Source organism: Halichoeres trimaculatus, unplaced genomic scaffold (assembly GCF_033239565.1).
Source record: "Halichoeres trimaculatus isolate MK-OKI-2021-1 unplaced genomic scaffold, fHalTri1.1 fHalTri1_scaffold_17, whole genome shotgun sequence".
NCBI classification, from domain to species: Eukaryota; Metazoa; Chordata; class Actinopteri; order Labriformes; family Labridae; genus Halichoeres; species Halichoeres trimaculatus.
The window spans coordinates 11,585,015-11,599,155 of record NW_027437195.1 but is presented as its reverse complement, the minus strand read 5'-3'; positions in this window follow the sequence as shown (position 1 = coordinate 11,599,155).

Here is a 14,141-nt window from a genome sequence, read left to right as displayed (position 1 = left end):
TAAGCATTGCCCTAATTAAATGTGTTGAGGGATACTTTCTTCTTGAGGGCCCCAAGCTAATTTTCTCTGGTTCTTGTGAGCACTGTTGGCTTCCTTGCTTCCTTTCCTCTTGCCCAGACAAGCATCTTTTGTAGACTCTTTCCCAGTTATCTCTGCTTTCAAAGCTTTGGCTAAACCTGGATCTTCTTAACTCCCTTTTTATGGCTGCATAGTCAGGTCCAAAACACCTCGCCCGCTCTCTTATTGGCATTTACAAAAATGTGCTAAACTGTTCCTCAGGGTCTTGAACCATAATGTTCTAATTTTTGTATTTGGGTGAATTTCAGTATGAATGATTCCTGATCTTCACTTTGAAGGGAGCTGGTCAGCTTTATATTGTATTTCTGTTGTATTGAATCAAATAGGGTGTGTTTTTAATTAGCTAAATGATTTTTGTTTTTTTAATCCCCTATTGACAGTGGATAACTATCATAAAAAGTTTCTCTAGCCAGCAACTGATAGGTAAATCATTTTATTTTCAGCCATGTATCTAAATGTACACCTGTGTTTCAGCAAAATCTTACAAGTCATAATCAACACTGTTTTTCACAAATGTTGTGGTTTCTGTCTCGTCTCAAAGATCAAACATTTGTGGCCATCATAGTCATCATACCTCCTCAACCTCTTAGATTACCAGTGGTGTACCACAGGGTTCAGTTTAAGGTCCAGTTTTGTTTTTTATTTATGAACTACCACAAGGTCTCTTTTGATTGCTATGCAGACGACACACAGATATATACCTGACGTTAAAGGATTTTGTACACAACAGGGTGTCTTCCTAGAAACATCAAGTGGAGGGGAGCTTTCTGAATTCTTATCAAACTGAATTGAAACTTTTGCTGTTATACCATGGTTCAGTACACTCAACTTTGTCAATGTACTGAGGTTTAATCTGGGAAGATCTGTTTTGTTTCCTGGAACAAAAACAAAAAACACAATAAACAAGGCAGAGCCGCATGGTGTGGTGTTTTTTTGTCTAAAAGTTACTTTAACTTGTTAACACATCCCAGTATAGAAAACAAATACACCAACAATGCACCATATGTAAAAAGTCCAGGAGGTGGCTTTGTCTGCCAACAAGATAAACATCTTCTCTGAAACAACAGTTAAGTGCACCCCACATCAGTTGCTGATTGGCTGGTATTTGTGATCAGTTACATCCCTACAGCTTATATGAACACAGAGAAAAAGCTTTAAAGGCACTTTTTAGTGTTTCTATAGCTGTGTTTTCTGCTGGATTCCTCCCATCCCTCCTCTATGCGCGGTGTTAGTGGATCAAAGCAGCTTAATTAAGGCACTCAGCGTCCTTTGAAAACAAGGGCTCCAAAGCAGCAAATGTTGTGTCCTCAAAAAATAGGCCACATGACCTCTCTCCCCTTCAGTCTCTCTCTAAGTTGTCTCTCTGTCACTACCTCTTGCCTCTGGGACTCGCTCTAACTTAATCTCTCTCGCTGTCCTCGTCTGAAATGGGTCCTGAAATGACCAGCACACGTTCCCACTGGGGGGCTTAGACTGATTCATGTGGGAGCTGCCGCAGAGCCTCACATTTCTTGTCTTAATATGTCCAGGCAGATGAAAGGGAGAACAGAGCAAACTGATGGCACAGACCAGTGCTGCATTTTCATTCCTTTGAAATGGGAGTGTGATGCCAGGATTCACCAGGGGGTCTTACAAAGCCAAAGCAATAATGAAGAGAAGAGGAGGGTTATGGGGGAAGGAGGAGGTGTGTGGGATAGGGGAAAAGACAGATGGGCAGGAGGGGTAGAAAAAATCCTTTTGAAAAAGAGATACTGAAACTGCAGATGCTTATTTTCAAGAAATTTAAGAAAATTATGCTATGCGTTAAAAACAAGCGATCATGATGTTTTTTAATAATACGCCTCGGTCCACATGGAGCGTTCTTAAACTTTCACCTACAATCAAACAAAAACAGCTGGGCCATCCGTCACTCATCTCACCATGTGGTGTTGTTAAACACTGCTATTTTGATGAACTGAAAATCTGAACTTGGTCCCAAGTTTTGGCAACACATAACTTGGTCAATTATGTGCAACAGAGCTCACGTTTTTAATCCCCAAGCCCATATGCATTTGTTTTATGGCAAGGCCTGTTTCTTGTTAACATTAGCTCCTGCTAACCTTCATTTAAATGGACCATAACTGCCGAACCATTTTGTTTTACTGTATAACAAGGTAACACATGACTGACATCAAGGAAAAATCCCTTCAACTCCTTTTTTAAACCCTATTGTCTGCCCTGTGACGGTTCTGCCAACAGAAGACTATCATGATGAACAGCAGTAGAGGATGTTGTGCCATTGCCTTGATAAGAAGTGGCACCAAATTCAACCAACCCCAGTGACAGTCCTGTGGCCAGCCAACACGCAGATTTGTGCTGCCAAGATTCACCCTGTAAAGCTCATGGCTAATCAGCCTTTAAGGGAAGATGAAGCTGTGCTAACCAACAGCAAACTGAACTTTAAGTGGCGCTCCACAAGTTTGCTAAATTTTGATTATTTTTCTGTCTTCGAGTTTTGAATGTCATCTTCAAAAGATTGACTTTACATCTGCATGTACAAGGAAATGTACATCCTACCTTAACTTGCTCCCAATGTTAATCACTTTGCCCTTAAATTAGACACTGTGTTGGAGTGGATGGAGCTACTGATGTTCTATTCTCAAAAGACTGGAAATCCTGGAAAAAACTCAATCTGTCTTTCCTGGAGAGTGGCCTCAGCCAGTAAAAATCTCAAGCAGCCAGAAGTGTCACTCAAACAACACAGTGCACAGGACCCAGTGACTACAGGCATGTTGACCTGACCTCTGAGGTGATGATGTCATGTAAGCACCTTGACCTGTAAATCAACGCAATCACTGACTCATCGTGTTGACCTCAACCAACGCAGTCAACACAACACCTCATCCTGCAGCACCTGGACTTTTTAGGAACCTAAGCCAGGATCCTGTTTGTGGACTTAAGCTCTGCATGTAACACCATCATCCTCCGCTCTTTCAGATGAATGTGCTTGACTCCACCTACAGGTGGATCATGAACTTCCAGTTTGACAAGAAGTGGCATGTGAAGCTGGGGTAATATGTCCTGGAATCTCAGACAATCTGCACCGGAACCCCTCAAGGCTGCTTCTCTTACTTTTTTATTTTCTCCCAGAATAGAAACATCTGCAGCTTCAATCATCAGTCTATCAGACTCCTCAAGTTTAGTGACAGCACTAGCCTCAGTGGCCTCATCTCTCCCAGGGATGAGTCCAGCTACTTGTGAGGGATTCACCATCTGGTGACTGGGTGCAGACAAAAACAACTTTAGGACAGCGTAGGTAGATCCCAATTCAAGGAAGAGCCAAGCCCCATCTGCCCCCATCACCCAAAGTGACTCTCTGTTTGATAATAACAAGTGCCTCACCAACTAGAAAAACAAAGAAATTACAAAATATTTAAATACTGAATTCAATTTACAACAGCACATTTAGGTTAAGATACTTTTAAGTCAAAGAAGACTTAACCAGTATAAGGGGGTGAACAGTCAGTAAAAACATTTAAAGCCGGAACATATGACAGAGGTAGCCTAACCTGTGTCTAGGTATTTGTTCCTCATTAACAACCCATCCCAACTGTAAGTCATTAGTTATACTTTATTCCAGACCCTTAGGTCCAAATGAATACAACAGATAATTAATAAAAGAAATAAAAAAGGGAAAAAAAACAGCTGATATGTTGACAGTAATTAAAACACAAAGAGACATTTGTACCAATGTTTCCAGTAGTAGGATGAGAGTAGTGTCGCTCATTGTGAGCTGAGTAAGAGATATTATTTCATTGTCTGAATCAACCAATCAACCCATGAATTTGAAACAAACATGTGACTTTCACTTGACCATTGAGGTTATTTAAGAAATATTCTGAAAGCATCATTAGAGGCTACCTTTAGCTTTTTCATTTTAGCTTTACTGTACTTGCACCATAAATGAGCAGTGTACAGTGGAGCTTTAGCTCAATTTTAACATTTTCCGCACACATCTGAAATTTACATGCTAACATATTAGCTTGTGCATACAATTACAGCACTGGCGCTGAACATCATCATCATCATCACACATATCACTTCTGATAATGTGCCCCAGGTATTTGACTTTTTCTACCACACTGAGGACTTGATCAGAGATAAGGAAGGATGGAAACTGCTGCTTCTGATCATCTTTTTTTCTCACTATCATTATCACACTCTTCTTACAGTTGTATTTAATGTCACACTGCACACTGTAGCTAGGACGGATTCTCAGGAGTTGCTGCAGGTCCAGCACTGTAAGGTGAAAGGATGACCAAGTCATCAGCATACATCTGATGGTTGATGAGCCTGTCACCCATCATGCATCCAGTCTTACAAGCTCTCAGTTGTCCGGAAAGATCACTTATGTATACATTAAATAAGAGAGGTGAAAGTATACCACCTTGGCGGACACCATTTTTCAGATCATTGAAGAACGGTCTACAGGTTTAGCTAACCCAAGGCTTCAATCCTTTTGGGAAAAACATTATTTTACCTCCAGAGAAAATGAAAATGTGATGGTTTGTCCATTGTTCATTCAAAGTGAAGCAGTGCTCATGCTGCTAAAACAGTGCCGTAAAGATCGTAGTATGTATATGTGTTGAAGTGATTGAAAACGCATAATGCTTGGTTTACTGCCACACTCTTTATTGTCCCTACACTTTTGCGCACTAGACCTAAGTGGGCCATCAAGTCTGTGCGTTATCTATAAGCCCCCTCACAAAGAACACACAACAGAGGATGTTCTTTCTGTGGCAGGTGAAGCGGTTTAATCTGCCAAAGTCAATGAAGGTGTTCTTCTACACTTTGTTGAGACCATCCTCAACTTGGACATCCCCATCTGGTGTGCTGCTGCATTATACACATACCAACGCGGACAACGGTGTATCATTGGCTCTGATTAAAAGACAGTCTGCTGTCATCCCAGGGCCTGTGCTTCCAGGCAAGAAGAAAAGAGTTTGTTTTTTCCCCTAAGGAAAGAGGCTGAGTCTGATCAAGATTAAAACCTCAAGCCACACAAACATTTTCTTCCTGACAGCAGCTCTCCTCGAAAACAAGGAGATATGTTTAACACTGATACAGTTTAATCCCTGCTGATCTTTTGCTCAATTCTACCCTTTCAAACACAGTCGTGCCTTTCTTAAAACATGCAATCAACCAGTTGATCACCACTCTTCTCGGATTGATTTGATCTTACATCCAAATGTTTTTACAGTGATTGTGATGATCTAAAAACTAATTTAAAACTCCTTTAAGGAGTAAAACCCATTAGGCAATAACACTGATTCTGAAAAAGCGTCTTAGTTAATGTTGTCTGTTTGTTAAACTTCTCTGCCCTCACTCACCATCAGTGTTTCGCTTCACCTTCCTGTCCAGCATCACAAATGCTGCCAGTTGATGTTTGTCCCACTGCTTTAGTGGTGTCCCGCAGAGACAACTCAGGGCAGAAAACACATCCTATTAAACACTGTTGAGTGCACAATGACCTTATGAGGACAGCAGCACTTTGATTCTCCTCCTGGGGATTTGTTTTTTTGGTAAACTCCTGCACCTCACATAAACTTGATGTCTTCTTTTCTTCAGGCACGTAGACATTACAGGTGATTGAAGGTGACATATCCTGCCTTTTTGTCAGTCATTCTTCACCGTCCTCCCATTGTAACAGAAAACTCCTCACGTTTCAGTCAAAACAAAAGCACAAGAGGAACTTTTAAATCAGCTTCAGACAGCCTTTCTCCACACAGTTGGTTTTGGTTTGTGTCTCTTCAAACCCAAACGTGCAAGAATCGGGACAGGAATCAGAGCGCGTTATTACTATAGCTTATTTGTCAAAGTTCAGATCATGTGTTAATTCATCTTATAAGTTAAGAGAAAGTGATGGGTTTTGCATTTAGATTACTACAGGTAACAAAGTCAAACAAAACATGTCATAAATAGCATCCAGCTTCATGCAAACAGATATCTCCACACCCATGAAACCTAATGAAACAGCTCACAAAGGTGTGGCTCGGAAGGTGAGGGTGCAGATTACTGGAGAGTGGCAAAGTATGGGCCAGTTATAATTACTCAACTTGTGATGTCACAAGTTGTCACAGATATTCATCTTGTAATTTGACAGACTGGATTGGTTGATTTATTCTGCACTTATTGGATTAGACAATAGTCTGGAAACACCATTAGATTAGCAAAAACTCTAAAACGATAGTTTTTCATGACATCTCCTTGAAATGAAAGGTCGATTGCATGTAGGAAAAGTTGTGTTACACAGCAAATAAAGAGTAACATATTTAAGATAGATTTGCAGCAGTGGTCCATTACCAAAGTTACATATAAACCCTCTACTCTGCAGCATAAACTCTCAAGTTAATCCAAAAAACCTCAGGCTGCATAACATCTGCTGAGCATTTATTTAACACAGCAATCATCAATCTCTCTCCACAAAGTGAAGGAAATGTCACTAAAAGATCAGTTAAGACAATTGTTCTCAGCCAAAGGTCAAGAGACAGAGACACAGAGGTTGTGTGTGTGTTGTGTGTGTGTTGTGTGTGTTTGTGTGTGTGCTAGAGGTTTTCTTACTCACCCTGTCTTGCCACCATCTGTCCCGAGCACTGGCATCAATGAGTGTACAGACGGCCCCTCACTAATAAGCTCAAACAGGCAGCAGTGAAAGAAGCCACATGAGGACATCCGCAGACATGCTCACCATCACCATTACTCAGGGAGTGCAAATGAGGGCAGAGGCGACTGGAGACGTGTTCTGTGAAGGTTTGCCAGGAATCCTCGAAAGAGAAACTATCTCTGAGCAGTACTTTTTTTTTTCTCTCTCTTATTGTTTTGGAAGTATTTGTGAAGTCGATCCATAAAGCATTCCTTTTTTTAAACATGAGATGTTGTCAAGTATAAATCAAAGAACAGTTCCAGAAATATATTTCCCAGGTATTTTCCTCCAAACTTGTCAGATTTTTTTTATCAAGAGAGAAACAAGACATGACATGTCTTTACTCACTGGCTTCAGCGGGTTCTGTGAATATTAGTCTTAAAATATGGCCAGGTGGCATTTCATTAAGAATTTGAATATATGAGAAGTTTTAAGATGAAAACAACTACAAATGTAAAGAGATGAGTAAAAAAAACAGGAAGAGGAAAAATATTTCACTCAGTTACCAAAGTAAATGTAGCTTCAGATCTGTTTTACTGTCCAACCTGCTCCACCTACAGGCCTTTATTTTATAATGGACATTGTCACAAGCGGCTCATTTTTTAAACTCTACAGAGAAATGTTACACTTATCAGTGGTTCTTTGCTTGTTAATGTTTCCTCGTGACTTTTTTCCTGTGTATTATTTTTAGACAGGAACATTTCTTGAATGAGAAAACTTAGAAATGTCAGTAGTTCTAATTTTGTAATATGGACTCACCTAACACTCTTGACTTATCCTCAGACTTTTAGGAACTCAAGTTCTTAAACTTATTTTTTTTTCTGTTTTCAATATTATTCAATTTGATTTAGAATAATCATAGATGCACACATCTGTTCAAAAAAAAATTAAATTCCAAAGTGCCTTTATTTTTTTTTATTCTTGATTTGCATCTGCTGGCAGCATTACTCCCTCTTTTTGCCCCTTAGACTTTTTTTTGCTCCCAAGCTTTAGGCTTCAGCAATCTTTTGACTCATTTTAATATTTGAGAAAAATAACTTCTTTTTTTTTAAATGTCATTTCAAGATCTTGATTGGATTTTAGCCCAGACCGCCTGCTAGAGGACTCAAAGGGGTCAAGTCAAGCATAATGGTTGCCCTTAAAGTGATACTCCAGGATGGAACAAGTTGGGTCCTATCACGAGGTTTAGAGCAGAAATTACCCCTACAGCAGTGTTTTTGTGCAGCAGAAGCCCAGGGCGCTCGCACCAAACACCCCCTCCCTGCTCCTCTGCCTGTTTCCTCTGCTCTCAGACAGGGCCATTTTTTACTTGACCAAAAACACAAATAAACGGACTCCCACAAAAAAATCTGATATGGGTCTGCATTCACGCTTTATTCAAAGTGAACGGCAGGTTGTCCTTGCTCTCATAATCACTCATCTTTACGTTGTTATTGCATTATTTGTCCTGGCAGACTACCTGCGTTTGTTTACATCTGGCTACGAGGCGCGTGGACTGATACACTAAGCAGCGAGCGCCTCATAGCCAGCTGTGGCTCTGCAGCGGAGGTAGCACTGTTTTACGACACGATGAGAACTAGAGCCTTATTTAGCGGTGTTTTTGTGTGAAAGTAACGCGCTGAAAAATTTTTAAATAAAGCGTGAATGCAGACCGGTATCAGATTTTTTTGGTGGGAGTCCGTTTATTTGTGTTTTTGGTCAAGTAAAATATGGCCCCGTCTGAGTGCAGAGGAAATCAGCAGAGGAGCAGGGAGGGGGTGTTTGGTGCAAGCGCTCTGGGCTTCTGCTGCACAAAAACACTGCTGTAGGAGTAATTTCTGCCCTAAACCTTGTGATAGGACCCAACTTGTTCCATCCCGGAGTATCACTTTAAAGGGCCAGATGTAACTGTAAGACAGTGTAAATTATAGCTAAATGTAACTAAATGTAATGTAAAATAAATGCAACTACTGCTTCAAAAAGCACCCTCTGAAAAAGACTTTGTGGCACAGGCACTTTCTTCAGACACCATAAAGCTAGCTTTCAGTTGTTTTCAGTTGTTCTTTTTCATTGTGCCTTTCTTGAACACATCCTGTTGTGATTACAGTTGCATGCCGTCACTTGGCAGGTAACATAGTCAGTATGTATTATGGGAAATGTAGTTTATGGTCACTGAACCCTTTAGACCATTCTATTGTACAACAATCAGACCTATAAAGGTCTCGTGGGCCACATAAAATGGCGAAGCGGGCCTTGAGTTTGGCCCAGGTGCACTAGGCCATTCCAGTATCACAGGTCGTTGAAATATTTAAACAAGATGTAGACAATCAAAGGAGAAGACAACTTAGGACCTGTTCATACCTCTCTGTACTTGAAGGACAGAAACGTAGGAAAGTACAGTCTGATTTCAGGGCAGAAAATAAAGATGAAAGTAAAGAAGTCCTAAAACACAAGCAGGAAGTCTTTTCCTTTTTTTTTCAGTCTCGTCATAGCTGGAAAAAAGACATTAGGTTTGTTTATTCATCTTAGCTCAGATTTTTTTTTCTTGTACACCTAAAAGTTTCTCTAACACATTAGTCATCTGACTTCAACAGCTTTAACATTTATATCACTGTTATGGTCTCGAAAGCTAAATTACACAGACACAACAATACCAACTAAGTCACCGGAGGCACGGTGTTACAATAACAATCAGTTAAGGTGTTTCTTACCCTTACTCACTGCAGTCTGTCATTTTATATTAGGGTTACTGATTAAAAAAAAAAAAAAGCCCTATCGTGCTTCAAAAAAACTTTTCCCACTGAACTAAGATACTTCTTGAAATCCACAGGTGAGTGATGTGACCAGAGAGATGAAACGGATTCTTAGAACACGTTAGTCTACACCTCATTGGCTCGCCAGTTGCTGCGCTACGAAGAGCCCACAGGGCAGACAGCAGCAGTTCATTCAAGTTAAAAGTGTGAACACTAGCGCCCTTTGATTTTCGGAGAGGTCATGGAAGGTGAAGCGTATAATGGGAAGGAGGAAGATTTTATCCTCTATTGAGAACTAGGAGAGATATCAGTGACTTAAAAGAGAAGAAGCCAGCATTGAAACTTATCATAAATCTGTTTTGGGGGTTGGTCTTTGTGATATTCCATCAGTTGTGGTTTCTGGAGCTCTGCCACCTCAATAAGTAAGCAGCTGAAAAAAAGGGCTGTTTTCCCAGATCTGCATTGTCCTCAGATGAACTAGGAATCCCTGCCAAGAATCCAGCAAAGTTTATTGGAGGTAAAAGTGAGCAGGTTAGAATACATCTCTGGATTTTAGCCACAACAACAATTCCACGAATAGAATATGGGAACATCAGGCAAGCCTGTCTTTTTCTTTCCTATAAAAACCCCTCCGATTTTTTTTTGCTGTGGTAAAGTTAAAATGAAATGTTTGAAGTCTTTGTACCGCATTTTAAAAGAGGGGGGGAGTTGGAGGAGAAAACTACCTCAATGCTAATGAACCAAAAGATGACAGAGTTCTTAAAGTGTCGACAAAAACAGAGAGAAATGAGCAATGATGAGTCAGCTGCTGAAGTCATTACAGCAGCAACGGTCATCTCTCTGCCTCGAAACAAGCTGCCTCATAAAGACGCAGCCTGTCATCGCATGCAGCAAGACCTGAAAACTGGAACTCAGCAGACACATTAGAAAGAGACCCAGTTTTCTTTTCCTAAGTCAAACATTATTTTTATTGCAGGTTTGCTCTATGCTAACCCTGAAAACACATGACAAGTTGAACATTATGTGCTTTATAGTCCATTTTTTTGTATCTTTATTTTTTTATCTGGTTAAATAAAGGTATACAAAAAATAAATAAATGAACAACTACTTGGACCATTGTCAGATTGAAACATCAAAAATAATGCAAAGCATGAATTTTTGATGCTGTTGCTACTTTTTTTATTTTCTAGCAATCTTGTTACCTGGACCAGGGCCTCCCAAACTTTTCAGCCCACGACTCTCAAAATAACTGTGCCAGAGACCTGCTGCAATGGGAAATATATGAACAAAACAGTCCAAATCCTGACATCAAAAAGAAGAAAAAAAGTGCTTAATATATTCAATTAAGCTGGGAACCGGACTTTATTTCTTTTATTGAACTATGCATTTATAAATTGTTTTTGAATTTGGAAGGCATTTTGCCCCCATGCAATGTTTGGCTAACCCCACTTTGGGAACAACTGACTCAGATGCTATGGTTTATTAGAAACTTGTTACACTCACTGATAGACAGGCAGTCACAAAATTATAAAATTAGACAAAAAATAAAATAAAACTAATAGAAAACTTAACTTACTCTTACTCATATTATAATATCTGGTAGCACTAAACTAATGCCAGTTGTTATTAGTTAATAACTTAAATGGGAGAAGTAATGATGGCTAATTGGGATGTTAGAATCACAGAGCATCAGACGTTTGGCAGTACACGTGTTGGTATTTAAAAAAAAATCTGCATAAACAATCACATAAGAAGCACAACAAGAATTCAAGCATGTATACTTTTGAGTGACATCCCACTCTCATTTCTTCTCCTGGAGCTGAACATTTCATCTCTGCAGGATTTTTGCAAGTGTTGTGTAAGCCTGACACCCCGTTGGGCCTAAATTAGTTGTTGAGCTATACTTAGTGGCTTAGAATCAGCAGCCAGTAGGAGTTTTACAAAAACAAAGAAAATTCAAACATGCAAAAACTTCAATATTATTAATTCCATTTAATTCTGATGGTTCATAAAACTGCAGCACAGCAATACCTGATTATTTGTTGTAGTAGATTTATTTAATGGCCTTTAATTTATTGCTTTATCTCTATGAATTATGGAGAAATAGTTTTATGTCCCTAGTAATCTATTGGAACCACTTCTCTGAGGGAAACCAAAATTTATACTTGCTTGCATGTTTCTGATTCTGATGCCACTTGTCACTTCATTTCTCAATTTACCAGAGTATCATCCAGTATTTCTTTTCTATTTAACTTTTGAAGCCTGTATCCTGAGTCTTAATTTAACTCTTTAATGAATAATATTAAAGAAAACTCCCCTTGAAAAGCAGTCCTTGCAGAAAAAAAAACAAAAAAAACAACGTGAAACAAAGAAAAAGACACAAGACACGATTTTAAGAAAGCCAAATAACGCAAGGTTATGGTCAAGATTTCAATTATATTGGTGAGACTTTTGAAAGTGTATCAGGTGGGCTCAGCATTTTAGATTGCACTTTTAAGTTTAAACTTTATCCCTATAACTTCAGACTAAAGTTTGGCAGACATATCAATTTACAGCACGGCTCCCAGTTGTCTGCCGGCTGAGTCATCCCGACAACTGTGAGCTGCAGACAAAGGACATCTCCCCTCTGCGTCTGGTTTATGGCCACCCTGCAGTCAGATATGACATGGATTTACTGTAACAGGAGATTAGGACCTAACCAGTTTACCATGTGCTCACTAGACCTGGAATGCTTTTGTTGAAAATTCACACCACTGCTCTTGTGAATGGCTGTTTGCCAGAAACAGCCAATATGTGTGGCCAGATGTTGAGTCTCTGCGGAAACAAGGTAGCACACAAAACCCCCGTCTGACTTATTAGCATAAATCTCTGTGTGGACATGTTGATGATGAGGATAAATTTGCTCCCAGTGTCGCCTGTAAATTGTTTTAAATCCCTGGCTCATAATAATAACAATGTGTTTTTGCTTTATCCAGTTTTTGGTTCAGAATCAACTTAGTCCTGCATGAAAATTCATACTGTTTTCTACCTGAAAGAAGCAAATCAAACAGACAAAAAGTAACCCAAGAATAAACATACTGTGATATATTCAACTAGTAAAGCATAAATATAAATGTTAACCCTTAAACTTACATATATCCTCCTGTAAAAGGAAGGGTATCAAAATGAAATGAAATGAATTGAATTGAAAAACTTTATTTATCCCTGAGGGGCAGTTAAAGTGCATTGAGCAGTCAACAATGAGAACTGACAGCACAAACAGACCATGCTGAAGATCATGATGTCATCGCAGATTGTGTTTTTCAACAATCAGAAAGATGACAGATAACTAGCTTTTGCTAAATGAATTGTTGTCAAACACATTTTTTACACTTTTAAAGGAAGAAGTGGTCTGTTTTACATCAAATTCCAGTTTTGCTAAAAGAACTGAGCTGTAAGAGTTCCATAAACAAATACCTTATAGTAATTAAAAACTAGCATATAACATGTAATTGCTGATGTATGCAAATATGAATAAATTTCACATGTACATACTCTAAAGGTGCTTGTTGACCAGGAACTTTTAGTGACAAGAACTCCCTCAAGAGAACTAAATGGTTCCTGGACCTTTTGAAAGTACCATATTGACCTGGAAATAAGATGAGTTTCTTTTCTCTTTTGTTTTTTTTTCATTGAAAATAATGTGAAAAGTGGGAGGTGGGGGTGGGGGTCTTATAATCTGGGTTTAATCACTGACACATGCTGATAGTTGTTACACCACTGCAACTGGCTGTGGTGATCTGTCAATCACAACAGAGACTCAGTGACAGGAGATGAAAAATGGAGAGGTGCCAAATTGTCCAAAGCAAAGTGGACCAAAGTTGGGCAAGTTAACAGACAGCTCAGGCGGAGTTATGATGTCAGTGGTAAGGTAAAGATGTTCAACCCAGCAGAGACACTAAACAACTGTCAGGCAGACAAAAAATGTGAAAAGCTTGTCGTGGTCCTCAAAGCGGACGTTTCCAAGAGACTGACGGGAAGGCGTGTGAGTTTATTGAGAAACCCACTGAAGTCATGCCCATTACTAGAGCTGCCATCAGATTTACATGTGAAATAATGATTGCACTTATGTTCAATCAGTCATTCTTTATTTATACAGCACCAAATCATAATAAATACTATCTTCAAGACACTTTCCAAAAACATCGACAGGTCTGGGTCAGGTAGACCCACTAATGTTAATAAAGTTCAGTAATAGTCAAAAATGAAAGCAGTCTCCAACTATTACTTCATTGATTTTCTCAGAATTAAAAAAAATATATATTTAAACAAAGTAAATTTTGGTTATTATTTTTTCAGAAGATTGGTCTCAAAAAGGTTGTCTGATAATTGGGGTCATCCTAAATTTGTGTAAATGAGGTATTACCCCCGAGCAGGAACCTCTCAGGTTAAGGGTTAACTAACCAGGAACTAAATGTAGACCCTGTTTCCTGCTATTGAAACACAGAGTTCCTGGAAAAGTTTTTAGACCCTAGAGAAAATTCACCCTGTAGAAAAACGCCTTAAGCCTGTGCAATAAAACGCCTGAGTCTTAAGAATTGTTGCCATACAAACAAAAAACAATCAGAAAGATGAACTTACAGTGAGTATTTATGAAACATATCATAGTA